The sequence below is a fragment of the Hyla sarda genome, unplaced genomic scaffold (assembly GCF_029499605.1).
Source record: "Hyla sarda isolate aHylSar1 unplaced genomic scaffold, aHylSar1.hap1 scaffold_1334, whole genome shotgun sequence".
Classification (NCBI taxonomy): domain Eukaryota; kingdom Metazoa; phylum Chordata; class Amphibia; order Anura; family Hylidae; genus Hyla; species Hyla sarda.
The window spans coordinates 54,769-80,879 of record NW_026607960.1 but is presented as its reverse complement, the minus strand read 5'-3'; the positions used below and the strand labels follow the sequence as shown (position 1 = coordinate 80,879).

Here is a 26,111-nt window from a genome sequence, read left to right as displayed (position 1 = left end):
TTTCATAGTTTTAAATGGCAATAATCAGTTATAATATGTGATTTATTACATTAACTTATAGATTTTTCTTTACAGTACAATTATGTCTTAAATTTGCGGTCAGTCTATTGAAAAAGGGATTACTACAAATAAAAAACAGATATTAGAAATCATAAATGTTCCTAATCTCTGTACCTGAGACATGGTTGTGTTATATAAGAAGCTGTCTATAGACGATATACTTATTAAAAACACATATATCTTCATGTATAAGGTAGAGACTATGACATCTTTGCAGGTTTAGATGTTATATCTAGCCTGATTGTTATCAGTAATTAATATAAATATTAATTACCTGTCTCTTTGTTCCTTTCCTGCAGCTGACGGGGGTATAGGTCCCTTTCACCCTCTCACCGGGAATCAATCACCTATAAAAAGACACAGGTATGATAACATGTCCCTTATACATGCTACAGACGCTAATATATCTAACACTCTAGGGCCAGAACTACTTGTCTCAGGGATTATAAAACCGCATTAGAAAAAAGAACAAAAGAAAAGATGGAACCCATTGAGATATAGATGATAGGGATTTATATTTCTATTGCAGTGCAGTGTATTATCCCTCCCAGGATGATGTTGACAGAGACTATTGTTAGGTTTTTGGGGGTTTTGTGTTTGTAATGTTTGGGGTATGTGTTATTTTTTGTTTCTTTATTCATAAATTTTAAGGGTAATATATGTTTTTTTTATTTTTGGGGGAAGGGGGCAGGAGCAAAATATTTTATAAATTATTTTAGTTTTTTTGTTTTTTAATCAAAAACTGTTATTTTTGCTGTTATTATTATTCATCAATTTCATCAATATTTTATATATTTTTATTTGGCAAAATATTTCTTGGAATGTCTGTTATCAATTTTGTGCAGAAATTTAGGATAGAGGTTAACCATGTTGCGGTGGGAATTGCTAAACTAAAAATTAATAACAGAAATACAGTTTGCCCCCGAGGTTCCAAAGCACAGAATGCACTTCAGATCAACAGCCAAAGCATCGTAGGGGGACCCATTCTAATGGAGACAATGTCCTCCACCCGTTTCCACAACATTGAGGGGCCACTCAAAGAAAGGGGCAGTCGAGCTTGAGCCACAGACGGTTGTTTCCATTCTGTATTTCTGTTTTATAATCAACATAATTTATTTTTCATAGTTTTAAATGGCAATAATCAGTTATAGTATGTGATTTATTACATTAACTTATAGATTTTTCTTTACAGTACAGTTATGTCTTAAATCTGCGGTCAGTCTATTGAAAAAGGGATTACTACAAATAAAAAACAGATATTAGAAATCATAAATGTTCCCAATCTCTGTACCTGAGAAACAGTTGTGTTATATAAGAAGCTGTCTATAGACGATATACTTATTAAAACACATATATCTTCATGTATAAGGTAGAGACTATGACATCTCTGCAGGTCTAGATGTTATATCTAGCCTGATTGTTATCAGTAATTAATATAAATATTAATTACCTGTCTCTTTGTTCCTTTCCTGCAGCTGACGGGGGTATAGGTCCCTTTCACCCTCTCACCGGGCATTAATCACCTATAAAAAGACACAGGTATGATAACATGTCCCTTATACATGCTACAGACGCTAATATATATAACACTCTAGGGCCAGAACTACTTGTCTCAGGGATTATAAAACCGCATTAGAAAAAAGAACAAAAGAAAAGATGGAACCCATTGAGATATAGATGATAGGGATTTTTATTTCTATTGTAGTGCAGTGTATTATCCCTCCCAGGATGATGTTGACAGACACTATTGTTAGGTTTTTGGGGGTTTTGTGTTTGCAATGTTTGGGGTATGTGTTATTTTTTGTTTCTTTATTCATAAATTTTAAGGGTAATATATGTTTTTTTATTTTTGGGGAAGGGGGCAGGAGCAAAATATTTGATAAAGTATAATTTTTTATTTGTTTTTTAATCAAAAACTGTTATTTTTGTTGTTATTATTATTCATCAACTTCATCAATATTTTATATATTTTTATTTGGCAAAATATTTTTTGGAATGTCTTTTATCAATTTTGTGCAGAAATTTGGGATAGAGGTTAACCATGTTGCGGTGGGAATTGCTAAACTAAAAATTAATAACAGAAATAGAGTTTGCCCCCGAGGTTCCAAAGCACAGAATGCACTTCAGATCAACAGCCGAAGCATCGTAGGGGGACCCATTCTAATGGAGACAATGTCCTCCACCCGTTTCCACAACATTGAGGGGCCACTCAAAGAAAGGGGCAGTCGAGCTTGAGCCACAGACGGTTGTTTCCATTCTGTATTTCTGTTTTATAATCAACATAATGTATTTTTCATAGTTTTAAATGGCAATAATCAGTTATAGTATGTGATTTATTACATTAACTTATAGATTTTTCTTTACAGTACAGTTATGTCTTAAATCTGCGGTCAGTCTAATGAAAAAGGGATTACTACAAATAAAAAACAGATATTAGAAATCATAAATGTTCCCAATCTCTGTACCTAAGACACAGTTGTGTTATATAAGAAGCTGTCTATAGACGATATACTTATTAAAAACACATATATCTTCATGTATAAGGTAGAGACTATGACATCTTTGCAGGTCTAGATGTTATATCTAGCCTGATTGTTATCAGTAATTAATATAAATATTAATTACCTGTCTCTTTGTTCCTTTCCTGCTGCTGACGGGGGTATAGGTCCCTTTCACCCTCTCACCGGGCATTAATCACCTATAAAGAGACACAGGTATGATAACATGTCCCTTATACATGCTACAGACGCTAATATATATAACACTCTAGGGCCAGAACTACTTGTCTCAGGGATTATAAAACCGCATTAGAAAAAAGAACAAAAGAAAAGATGGAACCCATTGAGATATAGATGATAGGGATTTTTATTTCTATTGTAGTGCAGTGTATTATCCCTCCCAGGATGATGTTGACAGACACTATTGTTAGGTTTTTGGGGGTTTTGTGTTTGCAATGTTTGGGGTATGTGTTATTTTTTGTTTCTTTATTTATAAATTTTAAGGGTAAGATATGTTTTTTTATTTTTGGGGAAGGGGGCAGGAGCAAAATATTTGATAAATTATTATTGTTTATTTGTTTTTTAATAAAAAAAACTGTTATTTTTGTTGTTATTATTATTCATCAACTTCATCAATATTTTATATATTTTTATTTGGCAAAATATTTCTTGGAATGTCTTTTATCAATTTTGTGCAGAAATTTAGAATAGAGGTTAACCATGTTGCGGTGGGAATTGCTAAACTAAAAATTAATAACAGAAATACAGTTTGCCCCCGAGATTCCAAAGCACAGAATGCACTTCAGATCAACAGCCGAAGCATCTTAGGGGGACCCATTCTAATGGAGACAATGTCCTCCACCCGTTTCCAGAACATTGAGGGGCCACTCAAAGAAATGGGCAGTCGAGCTTGAGCCACAGACGGTTGTCTCCATTCTGTATTTCTGTTTTATAATCAACATAATGTATTTTTCATAGTTTTAAATGGCAATAATCAGTTATAGTATGGGATTTATTACATTAACTTATAGATTTTTCTTTACAGTACAGTTATGTCTTAAATCTACGGTAGGTCTATTGAAAAAGGGAATACTACAAATAAAAAACAGATATTAGAAATCATAAATGTTCCTGATCTCTGTACCTGAGACATGGTTGTGTTATATAAGAAGCTGTCTATAGACGATATACTTATTAAAAACACATATATCTTCATGTATAAGGTAGAGACTATGACATCTTTGCAGGTTTAGATGTTGTATCTAGCCTGATTGTTATCAGTAATTAATATAAATATTAATTACCTGTCTCTTTGTTCCTTTCCTGCAGCTGACGGGGGTATAGGTCCCTTTCACCCTCTCACCGGGCCTCAATCACCTATAAAAAGACACAGGTATGATAACATGTCCCTTATACATGCTACAGACGCTAATATATCTAACACTCTAGGGCCAGAACTACTTGTCTCAGGGATTATAAAACCGCATTAGAAAAAAGAACAAAAGAAAAGATGGAACCCATTGAGATATAGATGATAGGGATTTTTATTTCTATTGCAGTGCAGTGTATTATCCCTCCCAGGATAATACTGACAGAGACTATTGTTAGGTTTTTGGGGGGTTTGTGTTTGTAATGTTTGGGGTATGTGTTATTTTTTGTTTCTTTATTCATAAATTTTAAGGGTAATATATGTTTTTTTATTTTTGGGGGAAGGGGGCAGGAACAAAATATTTTATAAATTATTTTAGTTTTTTTGTTTTTTAATCAAAAACTGTTATTTTTGTTGTTATTATTATTCATCAATTTCATCAATATTTTATATATTTTTATTTGGCAAAATATTTCTTGGAATGTCTGTTATCAATTTTGTGCAGAAATTTCGGATAGAGGTTAACCATGTTGCGGTGGGAATTGCTAAACTAAAAATTAATAACAGAAATAGAGTTTGCCCCCGAGGTTCCAAAGCACAGAATGCACTTCAGATCAACAGCCGAAGCATCGTAGGGGGACCCATTCTAATGGAGACAATGTCCTCCACCCGTTTCCACAACATTGAGGGGCCACTCAAAGAAAGGGTTAGTCGAGCTTGAGCCACAGACGGTTGTTTCCATTCTGTATTTCTGTTTTATAATCAACATAATGTATTTTTCATAGTTTTAAATGGCAATAATCAGTTATAGTATGTGATTTATTACATTAACTTATAGATTTTTCTTTACAGTACAGTTATGTCTTAAATCTGCGGTCAGTCTAATGAAAAAGGGATTACTACAAATAAAAAACAGATATTAGAAATCATAAATGTTCCCAATCTCTGTACCTAAGACACAGTTGTGTTATATAAGAAGCTGTCTATAGACGATATACTTATTAAAAACACATATATCTTCATGTATAAGGTAGAGACTATGACATCTTTGCAGGTCTAGATGTTATATCTAGCCTGATTGTTATCAGTAATTAATATAAATATTAATTACCTGTCTCTTTGTTCCTTTCCTGCTGCTGACGGGGGTATAGGTCCCTTTCACCCTCTCACCGGGCATTAATCACCTATAAAGAGACACAGGTATGATAACATGTCCCTTATACATGCTACAGACGCTAATATATATAACACTCTAGGGCCAGAACTACTTGTCTCAGGGATTATAAAACCGCATTAGAAAAAAGAACAAAAGAAAAGATGGAACCCATTGAGATATAGATGATAGGGATTTTTATTTCTATTGTAGTGCAGTGTATTATCCCTCCCAGGATGATGTTGACAGACACTATTGTTAGGTTTTTGGGGGTTTTGTGTTTGCAATGTTTGGGGTATGTGTTATTTTTTGTTTCTTTATTTATAAATTTTAAGGGTAATATATGTTTTTTTATTTTTGGGGAAGGGGGCAGGAGCAAAATATTTGATAAATTATTATTGTTTATTTGTTTTTTAATAAAAAACTGTTATTTTTGTTGTTATTATTATTCATCAACTTCATCAATATTTTATATATTTTTATTTGGCAAAATATTTCTTGGAATGTCTTTTATCAATTTTGTGCAGAAATTTAGGATAGAGGTTAACCATGTTGCGGTGGGAATTGCTAAACTAAAAATTAATAACAGAAATACAGTTTGCCCCCGAGATTCCAAAGCACAGAATGCACTTCAGATCAACAGCCGAAGCATCTTAGGGGGACCCATTCTAATGGAGACAATGTCCTCCACCCGTTTCCAGAACATTGAGGGGCCACTCAAAGAAATGGGCAGTCGAGCTTGAGCCACAGACGGTTGTCTCCATTCTGTATTTCTGTTTTATAATCAACATAATGTATTTTTCATAGTTTTAAATGGCAATAATCAGTTATAGTATGTGATTTATTACATTAACTTATAGATTTTTCTTTACAGTACAGTTATGTCTTAAATCTACGGTAGGTCTATTGAAAAAGGGATTACTACAAATAAAAAACAGATATTAGAAATCATAAATGTTCCTAATCTCTGTACCTGAGACATGGTGGTGTTATATAAGAAGCTGTCTATAGACGATATACTTATTAAAAACACATATATCTTCATGTATAAGGTAGAGACTATGACATCTTTGCAGGTTTAGATGTTGTATCTAGCCTGATTGTTATCAGTAATTAATATAAATATTAATTACCTGTCTCTTTGTTCCTTTCCTGCAGCTGACGGGGGTATAGGTCCCTTTCACCCTCTCACCGGGCATCAATCACCTATAAAAAGACACAGGTATGATAACTTGTCCCTTATACATGCTACAGACGCTAATATATCTAACACTCTAGGGCCAGAACTACTTGTCTCAGGGATTATAAAACCGCATTAGAAAAAAGAACAAAAGAAAAGATGGAACCCATTGAGATATAGATGATAGGGATTTTTATTTCTATTGTAGTGCAGTGTATTATCCCTCCCAGGATGATGTTGACAGACACTATTGTTAGGTTTTTGGGGGTTTTGTGTTTGCAATGTTTGGGGTATGTGTTATTTTTTGTTTCTTTATTTATAAATTTTAAGGGTAATATATGTTTTTTTATTTTTGGGGAAAGGGGCAGGAGCAAAATATTTGATAAATTATTATTGTTTATTTGTTTTTTAATAAAAAACTGTTATTTTTGTTGTTATTATTATTCATCAACTTCATCAATATTTTATATATTTTTATTTGGCAAAATATTTCTTGGAATGTCTTTTATCAATTTTGTGCAGAAATTTAGGATAGAGGTTAACCATGTTGCGGTGGGAATTGCTAAACTAAAAATTAATAACAGAAATACAGTTTGCCCCCGAGGTTCCAAAGCACAGAATGCACTTCAGATCAACCGCCGAAGCATCTTAGGGGGACCCATTCTAATGGAGACAATGTCCTCCACCCGTTTCCAGAACATTGAGGGGCCACTCAAAGAAATGGGCAGTCGAGCTTGAGCCACAGACGGTTGTCTCCATTCTGTATTTCTGTTTTATAATCAACATAATGTATTTTTCATAGTTTTAAATGGCAATAATCAGTTATAGTATGTGATTTATTACATTAACTTATAGATTTTTCTTTACAGTACAGTTATGTCTTAAATTTGCGGTCAGTCTATTGAAAAAGGGATTACTACAAATAAAAAACAGATATTAGAAATCATAAATGTTCCTAATCTCTGTACCTGAGACATGGATGTGTTATATAAGAAGCTGTCTATAGACGATATACTTATTAAAAACACATATATCTTCATGTATAAGGTAGAGACTGTGACATCTTTGCAGGTTTAGATGTTGTATCTAGCCTGATTGTTATCAGTAATTAATATAAATATTAATTACCTGTCTCTTTGTTCCTTTCCTGCAGCTGACGGAGGTATAGGTCCCTTTCATCCTCTCACCGGGCATCAATCACCTATAAAAAGACACAGGTATGATAACATGTCCCTTATACATGCTACAGACGCTAATATATCTAACACTCTAGGGCCAGAACTACTTGTCTCAGGGATTATAAAACCGCATTAGAAAAAAGAACAAAAGAAAAGATGGAACCCATTGAGATATAGATGATAGGGATTTATATTTCTATTGCAGTGCAGTGTATTATCCCTCCCAGGATGATGTTGACAGAGACTATTGTTAGGTTTTTGGGGGTTTTGTGTTTGTAATGTTTGGGGTATGTGTTATTTTTTGTTTCTTTATTCATAAATTTTAAGGGTAATATATGTTTTTTTATTTTTGGGGGAAGGGGGCAGGAGCAAAATATTTTATAAATTATTTTAGTTTTTTTGTTTTTTAATCAAAAACTGTTATTTTTGTTGTTATTATTATTCATCAGTTTCATCAATATTTTATATATTTTTATTTGGTAAAATATTTCTTGGAATGTCTGTTATCAATTTTGTGCAGAAATTTAGGATAGAGGTTAACCATGTTGCGGTGGGAATTGCTAAACTAAAAATTAATAACAGAAATACAGTTTGCCCCCGAGGTTCCAAAGCACAGAATGCACTTCAGATCAACAGCCGAAGCATCGTAGGGGGACCCATTCTAATGGAGACAATGTCCTTCACCCGTTTCCACAACATTGAGGGGCCACTCAAAGAAAGGGGCAGTCGAGCTTGAGCCACAGACGGTTGTTTCCATTCTGTATTTCTGTTTTATAATCAACATAATGTATTTTTCATAGTTTTAAATGGCAATAATCAGTTATAGTATGTGATTTATTACATTAACTTATAGATTTTTCTTTACAGTACAGTTATGTCTTAAATCTGCGGTCAGTCTATTGAAAAAGGGATTACTACAAATAAAAAACAGATATTAGAAATCATAAATGTTCCCAATCTCTGTACCTGAGAAACAGTTGTGTTATATAAGAAGCTGTCTATAGATGATATACTTATTAAAAACACATATATCTTCATGTATAAGGTAGAGACTATGACATCTCTGCAGGTCTAGATGTTATATCTAGCCTGATTGTTATCAGTAATTAATATAAATATTAATTACCTGTCTCTTTGTTCCTTTCCTGCAGCTGACGGGGGTATAGGTCCCTTTCACCCTCTCACCGGGCATCAATCACCTATAAAAAGACACAGGTATGATAACATGTCCCTTATACATGCTACAGACACTAATATATCTAACACTCTAGGGCCAGAACTACTTGTCTCAGGGATTATAAAACCGCATTAGAAAAAAGAACAAAAGAAAAGATGGAACCCATTGAGATATAGATGATAGGGATTTTTATTTCTATTGTAGTGCAGTGTATTATCCCTCCCAGGATGATGTTGACAGACACTATTGTTAGGTTTTTGGGGGCTTTGTGTTTGCAATGTTTGGGGTATGTGTTATTTTTTGTTTCTTTATTTATAAATTTTAAGGGTAATATATGTTTTTTTATTTTTGGGGAAGGGGGCAGGAGCAAAATATTTGATAAATTATTATTGTTTATTTGTTTTTTAATAAAAAACTGTTATTTTTGTTGTTATTATTATTCATCAACTTCATCAATATTTTATATATTTTTATTTGGCAAAATATTTCTTGGAATGTCTTTTATCAATTTTGTGCAGAAATTTAGGATAGAGGTTAACCATGTTGCGGTGGGAATTGCTAAACTAAAAATTAATAACAGAAATGCAGTTTGCCCCCGAGATTCCAAAGCACAGAATGCACTTCAGATCAACAGCCGAAGCATCTTAGGGGGACCCATTCTAATGGAGACAATGTCCTCCACCCGTTTCCAGAACATTGAGGGGCCACTCAAAGAAATGGGCAGTCGAGCTTGAGCCACAGACGGTTGTCTCCATTCTGTATTTCTGTTTTATAATCAACATAATGTATTTTTCATAGTTTTAAATGGCAATAATCAGTTATAGTATGGGATTTATTACATTAACTTATAGATTTTTCTTTACAGTACAGTTATGTCTTAAATTTGCGGTCAGTCTATTGAAAAAGGGATTACTACAAATAAAAAACAGATATTAGAAATCATAAATGTTCCTAATCTCTGTACCTGAGACATGGTTGTGTTATATAAGAAGCTGTCTATAGACGATATACTTATTAAAAACACATATATCTTCATGTATAAGGTAGAGACTATGACATCTTTGCAGGTTTAGATGTTGTATCTAGCCTGATTGTTATCAGTAATTAATATAAATATTAATTACCTGTCTCTTTGTTCCTTTCCTGCAGCTGACGGGGGTATAGGTCCCTTTCACCCTCTCACTGGGCATCAATCACCTATAAAAAGACACAGGTATGATAACATGTCCCTTATACATGCTACAGACGCTAATATATCTAACACTCTAGGGCCAGAACTACTTGTCTCAGGGATTATAAAACCGCATTAGAAAAAAGAACAAAAGAAAAGATGGAACCCATTGAGATATAGATGATAGGGATTTATATTTCTATTGCAGTGCAGTGTATTATCCCTCCCAGGATGATGTTGACAGAGACTATTGTTAGGTTTTTGGGGGTTTTGTGTTTGTAATGTTTGGGGTATGTGTTATTTTTTGTTTCTTTATTCATAAATTTTAAGGGTAATATATAATTTTTTATTTTTGGGGGAAGGGGGCAGGAGCAAAATATTTTATAAATTATTTTAGTTTTTTTGTTTTTTAATCAAAAACTGTTATTTTTGTTGTTATTATTATTCATCAGTTTCATCAATATTTTATATATTTTTATTTGGTAAAATATTTCTTGGAATGTCTGTTATCAATTTTGTGCAGAAATTTAGGATAGAGGTTAACCATGTTGCGGTGGGAATTGCTAAACTAAAAATTAATAACAGAAATACAGTTTGCCCCCGAGGTTCCAAAGCACAGAATGCACTTCAGATCAACAGCCGAAGCATCGTAGGGGGACCCATTCTAATGGAGACAATGTCCTCCACCCGTTTCCACAACATTGAGGGGCCACTCAAAGAAAGGGGCAGTCGAGCTTGAGCCACAGACGGTTGTTTCCATTCTGTATTTCTGTTTTATAATCAACATAATGTATTTTTCATAGTTTTAAATGGCAATAATCAGTTATAGTATGTGATTTATTACATTAACTTATAGATTTTTCTTTACAGTACAGTTATGTCTTAAATCTGCGGTCAGTCTATTGAAAAAGGGATTACTACAAATAAAAAACAGATATTAGAAATCATAAATGTTCCCAATCTCTGTACCTGAGAAACAGTTGTGTTATATAAGAAGCTGTCTATAGATGATATACTTATTAAAAACACATATATCTTCATGTATGAGGTAGAGACTATGACATCTCTGCAGGTCTAGATGTTATATCTAGCCTGATTGTTATCAGTAATTAATATAAATATTAATTACCTGTCTCTTTGTTCCTTTCCTGCAGCTGACGGGGGTATAGGTCCCTTTCACCCTCTCACCGGGCATTAATCACCTATAAAAAGACACAGGTATGATGACATGTCCCTTATACATGCTACAGACGCTAATATATATAACACTCTAGGGCCAGAACTACTTGTCTCAGGGATTATAAAACCGCATTAGAAAAAAGAACAAAAGAAAAGATGGAACCCATTGAGATATAGATGATAGGGATTTTTATTTCTATTGTAGTGCAGTGTATTATCCCTCCCAGGAGGATGTTGACAGACACTATTGTTAGGTTTTTGGGGGTTTTGTGTTTGCAATGTTTGGGGTATGTGTTATTTTTTGTTTCTTTATTTATAAATTTTAAGGGTAATATATGTTTTTTTATTTTTGGGGAAGGGGGCAGGAGCAAAATATTTGATAAATTATTATTGTTTATTTGTTTTTTAATAAAAAACTGTTATTTTTGTTGTTATTATTATTCATCAACTTCATCAATATTTTATATATTTTTATTTGGCAAAATATTTCTTGGAATGTCTTTTATCAATTTTGTGCAGAAATTTAGGATAGAGGTTAACCATGTTGCGGTGGGAATTGCTAAACTAAAAATTAATAACAGAAATACAGTTTGCCCCCGAGATTCCAAAGCACAGAATGCACTTCAGATCAACAGCCGAAGCATCTTAGGGGGACCCATTCTAATGGAGACAATATCCTCCACCCATTTCCAGAACATTGAGGGGCCACTCAAAGAAATGGGCAGTCGAGCTTGAGCCACAGACGGTTGTCTCCATTCTGTATTTCTGTTTTATAATCAACATAATGTATTTTTCATAGTTTTAAATGGCAATAATCAGTTATAGTATGTGATTTATTACATTAACTTATAGATTTTTCTTTACAGTACAGTTATGTCTTAAATCTACGGTAGGTCTATTGAAAAAGGGATTACTACAAATAAAAAACAGATATTAGAAATCATAAATGTTCCTAATCTCTGTACCTGAGACATGGTTGTGTTATATAAGAAGCTGTCTATAGACGATATACTTATTAAAAACACATATATCTTCATGTATAAGGTAGAGACTATGACATCTTTGCAGGTTTAGATGTTGTATCTAGCCTGATTGTTATCAGTAATTAATATAAATATTAATTACCTGTCTCTTTGTTCCTTTCCTGCAGCTGACGGGGGTATAGGTCCCTTTCATCCTCTCACCGGGCATCAATCACCTATAAAAAGACACAGGTATGATAACATGTCCCTTATACATGCTACAGACGCTAATATATCTAACACTCTAGGGCCAGAACTACTTGTCTCAGGGATTATAAAACCGCATTAGAAAAAAGAACAAAAGAAAAGATGGAACCCATTGAGATATAGATGATAGGGATTTTTATTTCTATTGTAGTGCAGTGTATTATCCCTCCCAGGATGATGTTGACAGACACTATTGTTAGGTTTTTGGGGGTTTTGTGTTTGCAATGTTTGGGGTATGTGTTATTTTTTGTTTCTTTATTTATAAATTTTAAGGGTAATATATGTTTTTTTTATTTTTGGGGAAGGGGGCAGGAGCAAAATATTTGATAAATTATTATTGTTTATTAGTTTTTTAATAAAAAACTGTTATTTTTGTTGTTATTATTATTCATCAACTTCATCAATATTTTATATATTTTTATTTGGCAAAATATTTCTTGGAATGTCTTTTATCAATTTTGTGCAGAAATTTAGGATAGAGGTTAACCATGTTGCGGTGGGAATTGCTAAACTAAAAATTAATAACAGAAATACAGTTTGCCCCCGAGATTCCAAAGCACAGAATGCACTTCAGATCAACAGCCGAAGCATCTTAGGGGGACCCATTTTAATGGAGACAATGTCCTCCACCCGTTTCCAGAACATTGAGGGGCCAATCAAAGAAATGGGCAGTCGAGCTTGAGCCACAGACGGTTGTCTCCATTCTGTATTTCTGTTTTATAATCAACATAATGTATTTTTCATAGTTTTAAATGGCAATAATCAGTTATAGTATGGGATTTATTACATTAACTTATAGATTTTTCTTTACAGTACAGTTATGTCTTAAATTTGCGGTCAGTCTATTGAAAAAGGGATTACTACAAACAAAAAACAGATATTAGAAATCAAAAATGTTCCTAATCTCTGTACCTGAGACAAGGTTGTGTTATATAAGAAGCTGTCTATAGACGATATACTTATTAAAAACACATATATCTTCATGTATAAGGTAGAGACTATGACATCTTTGCAGGTTTAGATGTTGTATCTAGCCTGATTGTTATCAGTAATTAATATAAATATTAATTACCTGTCTCTTTGTTCCTTTCCTGCAGCTGACGGGGGTATAGGTCCCTTTCACCCTCTCACCGGGCATCAATCACCTATAAAAAGACACAGGTATGATAACATGTCCCTTATACATGCTACAGATGCTAATATATCTAACACTCTAGGGCCAGAACTACTTGTCTCAGGGATTATAAAACCGGATTAGAAAAAAGAACAAAAGAAAAGATGGAACCCATTGAGATATAGATGATAGGGATTTTTATTTCTATTGCAGTGCAGTGTATTATCCCTCCCAGGATGATGTTGACAGAGACTATTGTTAGGTTTTTGGGGGTTTTGTGTTTGTAATGTTTGGGGTATGTGTTATTTTTTGTTTCTTTATTCATAAATTTTAAGGGTAATATATGTTTTTTTATTTTTGGGGGAAGGGGGCAGGAGCAAAATATTTTATAAATTATTTTAGTTTTTTTGTTTTTGAATCAAAAACTGTTATTTTTGTTGTTATTATTATTCATGAATTTCATCAATATTTTATATATTTTTATTTGGTAAAATATTTCTTGGAATGTCTGTTATCAATTTTGTGCAGAAATTTAGGATAGAGGTTAACCATGTTGCGGTGGGAATTGCTAAACTAAAAATTAATAACAGAAATACAGTTTGCCCCCGAGGTTCCAAAGCACAGAATGCACTTCAGATCAACAGCCGAAGCATTGTAGGGGGACCCATTCTAATGGAGACAATGTCCTCCACCCGTTTCCACAACATTGAGGGGCCACTCAAAGAAAGGGGCAGTCGAGCTTGAGCCACAGACGGTTGTCTCCATTCTGTATTTCTGTTTTATAATCAACATAATGTATTTTTCATAGTTTTAAATGGCAATAATCAGTTATAGTATGTGATTTATTACATTAACTTATAGATTTTTCTTTACAGTACAGTTATGTCTTAAATCTGCGGTCTGTCTATTGAAAAAGGGATTACTACAAATAAAAAACAGATATTAGAAATCATAAATGTTCCCAATCTCTGTACCTGAGACACAGTTGTGTTATATAAGAAGCTGTCTATAGACGATATACTTATTAAAATCACATATATCTTCATGTATAAGGTAGAGACTATGACATCTCTGCAGGTCTAGATGTTATATCTAGCCTGATTGTTATCAGTAATTAATATAAATATTAATTACCTGTCTCTTGGTTCCTTTCCTGCAGCTGACGGGGGTATAGGTCACTTTCACCTTCTCACCGGGCATCAATCACCTATAAAAGACACAGGTATGATAACATGTCCCTTATACATGCTACAGACGCTAATATATATAACACTCTAGGGCCAGAACTACTTGTCTCAGGGATTATAAAACCGCATTAGAAAAAAGAACAAAAGAAAAGATGGAACCCATTGAGATATAGATGATAGGGATTTTTATTTCTGTTGTAGTGCAGTGTATTTTCCCTCCCAGGATCATGTTGACAGAGACTATTGACAGGTTTTTGGGGGTTTTGTGTTTGCAATGTTTGGGGTATGTGTTATTTTTTGTTTCTTTTAGCATGGCATTGATCAGTGTTATTGCCACTCAACTGCTCCTGCCTGGATCTCAGGCATGGAGCAGTCATTTGGCGATCGGACAGCGAGGAGGCAGGTAGGGATCCTCCTCGCGTCCTGCAAGCTGTTCGGGACGCCACGATTTTATCGCGGAGGTCCCGATCAGCACCATTGAGCTAACCAGCAATGTTTACTTTCCTTCAATGGTCAGTGAATTAAACAAAAAAGGATCCCTGAAGGTTCCAGGGTAATAGTGCAATATCAACCTTTAAGGGGCTACCCCTTCTGGGGAAAACCCTTACTAGAAGCCCCCCTAAAACTTTTAAACTTTATTCAATTCACAAACTAAAAAGCTACCCTTATGAAACACACGGTTTAAAATTATCGGCGGTGTCACTGAAGTTTTTATGGAAATGGAAAACCTCTCCTACCTACTAAGTTTCTGTTAGTGCTCAACAATTAATATATATTGTGCACTATGATCTGTGCACTAGTAGGTGAGTATGCATGCTGCATTAACATTACTAACAGTGAACACACGCTGTATTAAAACATGGCTAGCCTCTTCGACGTTTCGCTGAATAAACCAGCTTGGTCAAGGGCTTTGAGGCTAATGGTGCCCCGGACGCAAGGTAGGCTTTATATAATCTCACATTGCGTTCATTTCCTGTGCCGTGCTATCGCCAATCAGATGGCCGCACATCACAATCTTGTGTCCCGCTATTGTTGTGTACCAATCCTGCGAAAAATCGCAACCAATCATACAGTTTGTTATGGTCTGGCATGTGTTTATTTTCTGCGCCTATCACCACCTTTGTTTACATGTGATGTCACAGTAGGTACGCATGTCCACACATTGGTAATCAATGCGCAAGCCTCATGATGGATGATTCACTTCTCGCGATATCTACATATTGCTGGACCTGTGCGCATGACTTCGGACTTTGTCTGTATTTCACTTCTAGAGTACTACTGCACATGTTATGGGACTAAGACTGTGTAGGGTATGTTCCAAATTATCCATAGTGCAGACCATGGAGTATGTAAAAGTGTGATATTAACATGAGTAATTATATTCTCATGTAAATGATCTTGTAACTCATGCAATTTTATAGGAGAAAAAAATATTTTATTTATTTATATTCTGTGAATCGGTATAGACTGCTATTTATTCTGTTTGTTATGTAATAAGCTATGGTAGTCTGGGATATATGATGTCCTAAGATATGGATTTCTTGAGTAGCATGTAAGTTGCAAGGGAGGGGCGGGGGGGGGGGGGGGGAATAAGGAAGGGAGAAGGGAAGCAGAGGGAATTATACATATATATATATATATATATATATACACATATATATATACAGTAGATGGAAGTGAAAAAACGTTATCTTATTCAGAAAGTTCTTGCTTGTATAATCTTAATCTATTTATTATTAGTGATTGGTGCTATATTTTATATTTTAGTATGACTAAGGGCGTCCTGTTACACGCCTGAAACGCGTAACCCTGTATTTACCGTTCCTGTTTTTATCCATTTAATAAATCTGGGATCCGCTTTACCTCGCTGGCATTTCTTCCTTGTTTCTGCATTCGGTGCTGCCATACACCTGCCGTGCGTTGGTTTTGGGAGGATGGTCCGGTGGTAGCTGATCAGCTCGCACTTTACCTATATTTTATTTTTGTTATATTTATGTTATTATTTGTATTTTTTATGTATTTTGTGTATTTTATTTTTTAGTTAGTGATTTTAGATTTTTATATACATATTTTTTATATATATTTTTTACATTTTATTAATTTTTATTGTTTTTATTTTAATTTTATATTGAGTTAAAGTATTTAACAGTAAGTATATTTTATGATGAATTTATTGCTAATATTTCTAATTTCTAATGTTATCCCAAATTTTTCATTTTCACAAGGGGTAATTGAGAAAAAGCCCCCCATAATTTGTATCACCATTTCTTCTGAATATTTAAATAACTCCATGTGTGGACATAAAGTGCTCTGCTGGCTCACTACAGGGCTCAGAAGAGAAGGAGCGCCATTGGACTTTTGGAGAGAGAATTTGGCTGGAATTGAAGGCCATGTGCGTTTACAAAGCCCCCATGGTGCCAGAACAGCGGAACCCCCCCCCAACATGTGACCCCATTTTGGAAACTACACCCCTCATGGAATGTAATAAGGGGTGCAGTGAGCATTTATGCCCTACTGGTGTCTGACAGATTTTTGGAACAGGGGTCCATGAAAATGAAAAATTTAAGTTTTTATTTGCACAGCCCACTGTTCCAAAAGTCTGTCAAACGTCAGTGGTATGTAAATGCTCACTGCACCCATTGTTACATTCTGTGAGGGGTGTTGTTTCCGAAATAGAGTCACATGTGGGGGGTCCACTGTTCTGGCACCATGGGGGCTTTGTAAACGCACATGTCCCCTGACTTGAATTCCAGACGAATTCTCTCTCCAAAAGCCCAATGGCGCTTCTTCTCTTCTGATCATTGTAGTTTGCTCGCAGAGCACTTTACATCCATACATGGGATACTTCCAAACCCAGAAGAAATGGGGTTACAAATTTTGAGGGGCATTTTCTCGTATTTCCTCCTATTTTTTTTATTTACTCATCCAAATTTTACAAAAAGTCATCAAACACCTGTGGTGTGTTAAGGCTCACTGTACCCCTTGTTATGTTCCTTGAGGGGTGTGTTTCCTCTTTTTAATAACTATGAACATGTATTCCTTAGTTTAGTTGGGTCTGTTAGGGTTTATTTTAGGGTTCTGACAATTTTAATGGTAACAATATCCCTACAACCTAAGGAAGGCAAAAAGCACCCATGATTGTCATAGACATGGTACAGAAAAATTTCTACATGACCCGCTAACTTTGAAGGGGGAAGTGCCTAAAGGCACTTCCCCTTCAAAGTTAGATTCAAATCGCTGGGAACTACAATATAATACCTGGTCGGCATATAACCTTATCTTATATGTAATCTTGTGTCCATGGCCTGCTAGCAATTGGATAGATCCCTAAATCAACATTCCACATAGTTTAATCCAGTATTGTCTAATATTCAGGTGTAATACACAAATGTAGGGTGCAAGGAGGCTGATCTAAGCTGCTCAAGTGTCTCATCCCGGCACATCCACTTACTTGCTCTCCCCTCCAGCTCCTTCTTGATTGAAAAACCGGGCTCAGAACATCAATCAAGGAGGGCCTGGGAGGTGGGAGCAACCGAGGAGGTGTGCCAAGCTTCGGCACTTCAGCAGATTAACCCCACCTCTTTGGAACTTGGCTGAAAAATTGAACACTGATTTTACAAATTAGGCAACTATTATCAGCTAAAAAAAAAAAAAGGTACAATAGGGTCTGAAGTTCTTTGGAGCAAATAGAGTTGATAAATTCCCTTTAAAGTGGTACTCTGCCCCTGAACATCTTATCCGCTATAGAAAGGATAGGGAATAAGATGTCTGATGGCAGGTGTCTTGCCACTGGGAACCCCCGCGATCTCTGTGCCGTCACGCCCCCTCCCATAGACATTAATAGAGGGGGTGTGGTTTGGCGATATGGATTGCCACAGATTCCGCAAAGTCGGCCTAGATATCGTGGGGGGTCCCAGTGGCCAGACCCACTCCAGGATCAGACATCTCATCCACAATGTTTTGGATAGGGGATAAGATGTCTATGGGCGGAGTACACCTTTAGCCCCTTAAGGACCCAGGACGTACGGGGACGTCCCAGCACCCTGGGCTTTAAGGACCCAGGACGTCCCCGTACGTCCTGGCGTTTTCCGGGCCCTGCCGCGCGCCGGGCTGAGATCAGAAGCGGATGCCTGCTGAAATGCTTCAGCAGGCATCCAGGGCAAATGCCCTGGGCATGCTGGGAGTTGCAGTTTTGCAACAGCTGGAGGTCCACAGTTTGGAGACCACTGTGCCCTTCCAGATGTTGCAAAACTACACATCCCCAGCATGCCATTACTGTCCAGGCATGCTGGGAGTTGTAGTTCTGTAACATCTGGCCCTTCAGATGTTGCAGAACTACAACTCCCAGCATGCCTGGACAGTTTTGGCATACTGGGAGTTGTAGTTTTGCAACATTTGGAAGGGCACAGATTGGGAACCACTGTATTAGTGGTCTACAAACTGTAGTCCTCCAGATGTTGCAAAACTACAACTCCAAGCATTCTGGGAGTTGTAGTTCGGCAACATCTGGCTCTCAAGATGTTGCAGAACATCTACTTCCAGCATGCCTGAGAATGTTTGGGGGTAGTGGTTTTGCAACAACTGGAGGCACACTGGTTGGGAAACATTGTCTGTTTCCTAACTCAGTGTTTCCCAACCCGTGTGCCTCCAGCTGTTGCAAAACTATACCTACCAGCATGCACTGATAGACAGTGCATGCTGGGAGTTGTAGTTTTGCAACAGCTGGAGGCCCCCCTGTGAATGTACAGGGTACATTCACATGGGCAGGGGGCTTACGGTGAGTATCAGGCTGCAAGTTTGCGACGCAGCAAATTTTGCGCGGCAGCTCAAACTCGCAGCGGGAAACTCGCTGTAATCCCTCGCCCATGTGACTGTACCCTAAAAACACTACACTACACTATACTATCACAAAATAAAAGAAAAAGAAAAAAACACTACATATACACATACCCCTACACAGCCCCACCTCCCCTCCCCAATAAAAATGAAAAACGTCTGGTGCGCCACTGTTTCCAAAATGGAGCCTCCAGCTGTTGCAAAACAAGAACTCCCAGTATTGCCAGACAGCCGTTGACTGTCCAAGCATGCTGGGAGTTTTTCAACAGCTGGAGGCACCCTGTTTGGGAATCACTGGCGTAGAATACCCCTATGTCCACCCCTATGCGAATCCCTAATTCAGGCCTCAAATGCACATGGCGCTCTCTCACTTCGGAGCCCTGTCGTATTTCAAGGCAACAGTTTAGGGCCACATATGGGGTATCACCGTACTCGGGAGAAATTGCCTAACAAATTTTGGGGGGCTTTTTCTCCTTTCACCCCTTATGAAAAGGTGAAGCTGGGGTCTACACCAGCATGTTAGTTTAAAAAAATAAATTTTTTACACTAACATGCTGATGTTGCCCTATACTTTTCATTTTGACAAGAGGTAAAAGGGAAAAAAGCCCCCCAAAATTTGTAAAGCAATTTCTCCCGACTACGGAGATACCCCATATGTGGGCGCAAAGTGTTATGGGGGCGCACAACAAGGCCCAGAAGGGAGAGTGCACCATGTACATTTGATGTGATTTGCACAGAGGTGGCTGATTGTTACAGCGGTTTTGACAAACGCAAAAAAAATAAAACCCCACATGTGACCCCATTTCGGAAACTACACCCCTCACGGAATGTAATGAGGGGTGTGGTGAGAATTTACACCCCACTGGTGTCTGACAGATCTTTGGAACAGTGGGCTGTGCAAATAAAACATTTTGTACAGCCCACTGTTCCAAAGATCTGACAGACACCAGTGGGGGGGGGGGGGGTAAATGCTCACTGTACCCCTTGTTATGTTCCTCAAGGGGTCTAGTTTCCAAAATGGTATGCTATGTGGGGGTTATTTTGCTGTCCTTGCACCATAGGGGCTTCCCCTGTTAACCCTTGCAAAAATTTGAAATTTTGGGGGGGAAACACACATTTTAGTGAATTTTTTTTTTTTTTTACGTTTGCAAAAGTCGTGAAACCACTGTGGGGTATTAAGGCTCACTTGATTCCTTGTTACATTCCTCAAGGGGTCTAGTTTCCAAAATGGTATGCCATGTGTTTTTTCTTTTGCTGTCCTGGCACCATAGGGGCTTCCTAAATGCGACATGCCCCCCGAGCTAAATTTGCTCTTAAAAAGCCAAATATGACTCCTTCTCTTCTCACCCGTAGTGCACTTCAGGTCAACTTATGGGGTACCTCCATACTCAGAAGAGATGGGGTTACAAATTTTGGGGGGTATTTTCTGCTATTAACCCTTGCAAAAATGTGAAATTTGGGGGGAAACACACATTTTAGTGAATTTTTTATTTATTTTTTTACATATGCAAAAGTGGTGAAACGCCTGTGGGGTATTAAGGCTCACTTAATTCCTTGTTACGCTCCTCAAGGGGTCTAGTTTCCAAAATGGTATGGTATGTGTTTTTTTTTTTTTTTTGCTGTTCTGGCACCATAGGGGCTTCCTAAATGCAACATGCCCCCCAAAAACCATTTCAGAAAAACGTACTCTCCAAAACCCCCTTCTTCGCTTCTGAGCCCTCTACTGCGCTCGCCGAACACTTTACATAGACATATGAGGTATGTGCTTACTCGAGAGAAATTGGGCTACAAATATAAGTATACATTTTCTCCTTTTACCCCTTGTAAAAATTCAAAAATTGGGTCTACAAGAACATGCGAGTGTAAAAAATGAAGATTGTGAATTTTCTCCTTCCCTTTGCTGCAATTCCTGTGAAACACCTAAAGGGTTAAAACGCTGACTGAATGTCATTTTGAATACTTTTGGGGGGTGCAGTTTTTATAATGGGGTCATTTGTGGGATATTTCTAAGATGAAGACCCTTCAAATCCACTTCAAACCTGAACTGGTCCCTGAAAAATAGTGAGTTTGGAACTTTGAAGCCCTCTGGTGTCTTCCAAAAGTGAAAACACGTAAATTTTATGATGCAAACATAAAGTGGACATATTGCATATGTGAATATAAAAAAAATATTTGGAATATCCATTTTCCTTACAAGCAGAGAGCTTCAAAGTTAGAAAAATGCTAAATTTTCAAATTTTTCATCAAATTTTGGGATTTTTCCCCAAGAAAGGTTGCAAGTTACCACAAAATGTTACCACTATGTTAAAGTAGAATATGTCACGAATAAACAATCTCGGAATCAGAATGATAACTAAAAGCATTCCAGAGTTATTAATGTTTAAAGTGACAGTGGTCAGATGTGCAAAATATGGCCAGGTCCTAAGGTGTAAAATGGCTGGGTCCTTAAGGGGTTAAAGAAGTTGTCTCATTTAAAAAAAAAAAATACCAACAAACAAAAGTTCTATACTAATGCATTATGTGACATTTAACATATTTCAATGTACCAGGATTACAATATTGTTTGAGAGATATAAGATTACTAATTCTCCATGTACCTGCATTGTATTGATAACTGTTGGTTACGACCCACTAAGTCGGGGTAAGGGTGGGTTCACACCACGTTTTAGCTATATGGGGACCGGATCCAGCTGGGGGGAGTGAAAACCGGGCGCTCCCATATCCCAGCCGGTCCCGGCCCCCTTCTCATTCATTTAAATGAGCCAACCGGAGTCAAACAATGTCTCCGGTCGGCTCATTTTTGCCCCATATCCGTTTTTCTGAACCAACTGAAAACCGCAGTTTGACTCTGGTCAGATCATTCAAATGAATGAGAAGGGGGCCAGGTCCGGCTGGTATAAGGGAGCACCTGGTTTTCACTGCCCCCAGCCAAATCAGGTCCCTGTATAGCTAAAACGTGGTGTGAATGCTCCCTAACACATGCTCAGTTCAACTGCAGTGTCCTGAAGGTAATGGCAGTTTGTTTCCACTGTGCTTATAAGCAAGGGGGATTGGGGGAAAGTTGCCTGGCAACGGTAGGGTTCCAGCTCAGAGAGGATACTAGGGGATCAGATCCATGAGGGAGAAGAACTCTACAGGGATATAAATTATTTTTGTACCCCTTTACATATATGTATGGGGCACACATCTGATTTTACCAAATTTGCTCTGTGGGACAATCATGTTAAAGAAAATTCAATGTATGCATTTCTTTTTATGATTCAGTACTAATAGTCATACAAGAAATCCAGCATTAAAATAGTGAAATATACGTTATTTCAGCCTAATTTCTTGTTTTAGGTTATAACAGGAGGTCATGTTAAAGGTCAGACATCTCTTACATTACTTCCCTGTCACCCCCATTAGTAGGTCACATACATGTAGGTGTGTTTTAGACATTTAGGTGCTTTTGACTTTCTTAGTATAGAAAACTATACATATAGGGGGAGATTTATCAACACCAGCGCAGAGGAAATGTTGACCAGTTGCCCGTAGAAACCAATAAGATTGATTCTTTCATTTTAAAAAGGCCTCTAAAAACTGAAAGAAGCGATCTGATCTGATGCTCCACTCTTCCTCTACACAGGTTTTGATGATTCTCCCCCATAGACTTAATATACCCATACAGGACATACACCCCCCCCAACTCTTTGTATAATAGAATTGAATATAAACAGTATATACTTGGTCATTTGTGATCATCAGCAAAGTGTATAGTTAAATAACTAGATTTAATACAATTAACACTATTATTGTGACACATTATATTTAAAAGATCTAGTCATTATTTGCAAGTCTAGAACTCTAGATGTATTCTGATCAATATTTAGGATTGATGTACCTCTCCTGTGTCATCTTGTCCTCTTCCTCATCTCCTGCTCTTTGTGTGCGCTCCCTCTGATACCTAAGGCCTGAACTGTACTAGTGGCTGGTAAAGGTATCAACCAAAGACTGATGTCACATGTGTGATGTCATAAGGGAAGGTTAAGAAAGAAAGCTGGTAAGGCCACTGTATGATTTTATAGTGTTATTTTTAATGGGATCTGTTAGGCTTCCATTGTGATATCTAACATTTTACAAGACAAAATATTAAAGAATGTTGTGCTATAAATAAAAAAAATCCCCATTATACGACTCTGTTGGTGGAAAAATAAAAAGTTATCTTAGAAGGCAGGGAAGGAGAAAAAAAAAGAAAATAAATGAAATGGGAAGAGTTAAATAGGGTCTGTCACATTTCTGACACACTGGGCTATATTTTCAACCAGGAACCTTGGCGGCAGCATTAAAAATATTTTAAATACTTATGATGTAGCTGCTGCCGCCATGCTGTATCCTAGAGAAAAATAATGAACCTTAGGTAAATCCGAGTCAGAACAACCGCTCATTATGCTCATTTTGTTGCATATTTGTGACAGATCTGCATTATAAAATAGGGGTTGAGGTGGATTTTCATCAGCGGAAATTTGCTGCCAAAAATTTGGCACAGAGAGCCTGCTCCTCTTCAAACTCACAGCAGGAAACATGGGGTTGGCTGTCTGGGGATGCTGAAAGTTGTAGTTTTGCAATATCTGGAGGGCCACAGTTTGGTGACCACTGTGCAGTGGTCTCTAAACTGTGACCTTCCATATGACATTTCCAGGCCATTCGGATCTCTGGTGACCCAATGGCCTGGAAAAAAAAGAGATCGGTGCCGTAAGTTCCCCGTTCCGAGTTTGAGTTGTGAGAAATTTGCCGAGGATCAAACTTGTAGCGGAAAACTTGTTGTAAACCTGACTGTGTGTACGTACAGAAAAATCACTATTCACCTATGAGGAAAGGGGGGGTTAACTGCTGCCTATACCTATGGAGAAAGGGGGAGGGGTCTACTCTGTTCCTATACCTACAGGGAGGAGGGTTAACTCTGCTGCCTAAACCTATGGGGAAGGGGGGTTAACTCTACCGCCTATGCCTACAGGGAAGGGGGGTTAACTCTGCTGCCTATACCTACAAGGAAGAGGGGGGGGGGGGTAATTCTGCTGTCTATACCAACAGGGAAGGGGGGGGGCTACCTAACTTTATATGTATGCCTAAATACTTACCTACATACCGGGCTATCTAACTACCTACATACCTGGCTACCTAACTATGTACATGTCTGGCCTTCATACATGGCTGCCTAACTACCTAGCTAGCCCCCTACCTACCTACCTGGCTAGTCACCTACCTACATATCTGGATTCCTGATCCGCCTACCTAGTTATTTATTTACGTGGCTACCTATCTACCTGAAGGGGATTATTACAGTTTGTGGGCCTATAGATGGGTGGACACTGAAAAAATGTAGAGTCTGACATGTTTGCCCTGCAGATGGTAAGAGATTGACATGGTGGTCTGATCCAGACAGAGAAGAAAAGGAAAGAGGACGCTGCAGATCAGTGGTATATATTTACTCCTTGTATACCAGTATTATTGGTCATGGAAATTTGCCTACGTTAAAGTGTTTCTTACATAAACACATTTTAATTTATTATGTGGGAGATTTGGGTGGAAAAGGGACGTGGTAGAAGACTGAGGAGGCAGTGGGCCCTTCCTTTTTTTGGTCTGGGGGCCCCAAGTGTTGTCAGCCCACCCCTGACTCCATATGTGGACACAAAGCAATGTGTGGGTGCAGGGACGTGCACACATAGGAGTGAAAGGGGGGCTGGAGCCCCTGCCCTTTTCCTCACCTGCCCCTCTAGTGCCCTCACAAAAAGAGCTGCAGGGTGACAGGTGAAGTAAAAAGGATCCATTGCTGGGGAGATTTGTATGTGGTTTAATGGAGGGTGCTGTGCCCTCCCTGCAGCAAGGGGCGCCACTCTCCCTGTCATTATCTGCCATTTCTCTGCTTCTCTCCACACAGAGGAGACAGGAGCAGCGGAGGCAGAGAGAAGCCCCGCCCACTGCATGTCCAGACACAAAATTCAGTCTATGCAGCCCTTACTGTAAGTGACTGTAAATATATGTGAGTGATTGTGTCTAAGTGTGTGTGTGTGTATATGTGAGTGATTGTATGTCAGTGTGTGTGTGTATGTATATATATTTGTGTGTATGTGTTTGTGTGTTTCTCTATGTATGCGCCTGTGCAGAGAGGGATGGCTGGGGCCTTAGTGTAAGTGACTGTGTATATATGTGAGTGACTGTATGTCAGTGTGAGGTGCATATATATGTGTGTTTGTGTGTGTGTCTATCTCTATGTATGTGCCTATATATGTGAGCAAGTGAATCTATGTATATGTGTATGTATGTATGTGTGTGTATGTGTGTGTGTGTGTATGTGTACATATATATATATATATATATATATATATATGTGTGTGAGCAAGTGAATCTATGTATATGTGTATATATATATATGAGCAAGTGAATCTATGTATATGTGTATCTATGTATGTGTGCGTATGTGTGTGTGTGTGTGTGTGTGTATATATATATATATATATATATATATATATATATATATGTGAGCAAGTGAATCTATGTATATGTGTATATATATATGAGCAAGTGAATCTATGTATATGTATGTATGTATACAGTGGCGTTGCTAGGGTTGGTGTCACCCGGTGCGGTAGAAAATGGTGTCACTCCCATACCTCCCTCCTCCCCCCAGTAAGTTTTTAGCCTGTTGTGACAGACACCACTGTTGTAGCGCATTGTGAGAAATTCCAGTATAATAATCAGATATACCAGTTGCCACAGAATGGGAAAGGGTTAAAGAAGTTT

General features: G+C 37.2%; 1 long non-coding RNA gene across 1 annotated transcript in view; it reads right to left on the bottom strand.

Moving 5' to 3' along the window:
* Positions 1-328: 328 nt before the first annotated feature.
* LOC130305852 (uncharacterized) overlaps positions 329-26,111 on the bottom strand; it is a 46,175-nt gene continuing 20,392 nt past the window's right edge. Inside the window, exons 2-3 of the long non-coding RNA XR_008855280.1 lie at positions 14,443-14,515; positions 329-407 (exon numbers count right to left, since the gene is read on the bottom strand). This is a non-coding gene — a long non-coding RNA (uncharacterized LOC130305852). The remainder of the gene's footprint in view (positions 408-14,442; positions 14,516-26,111) is intronic.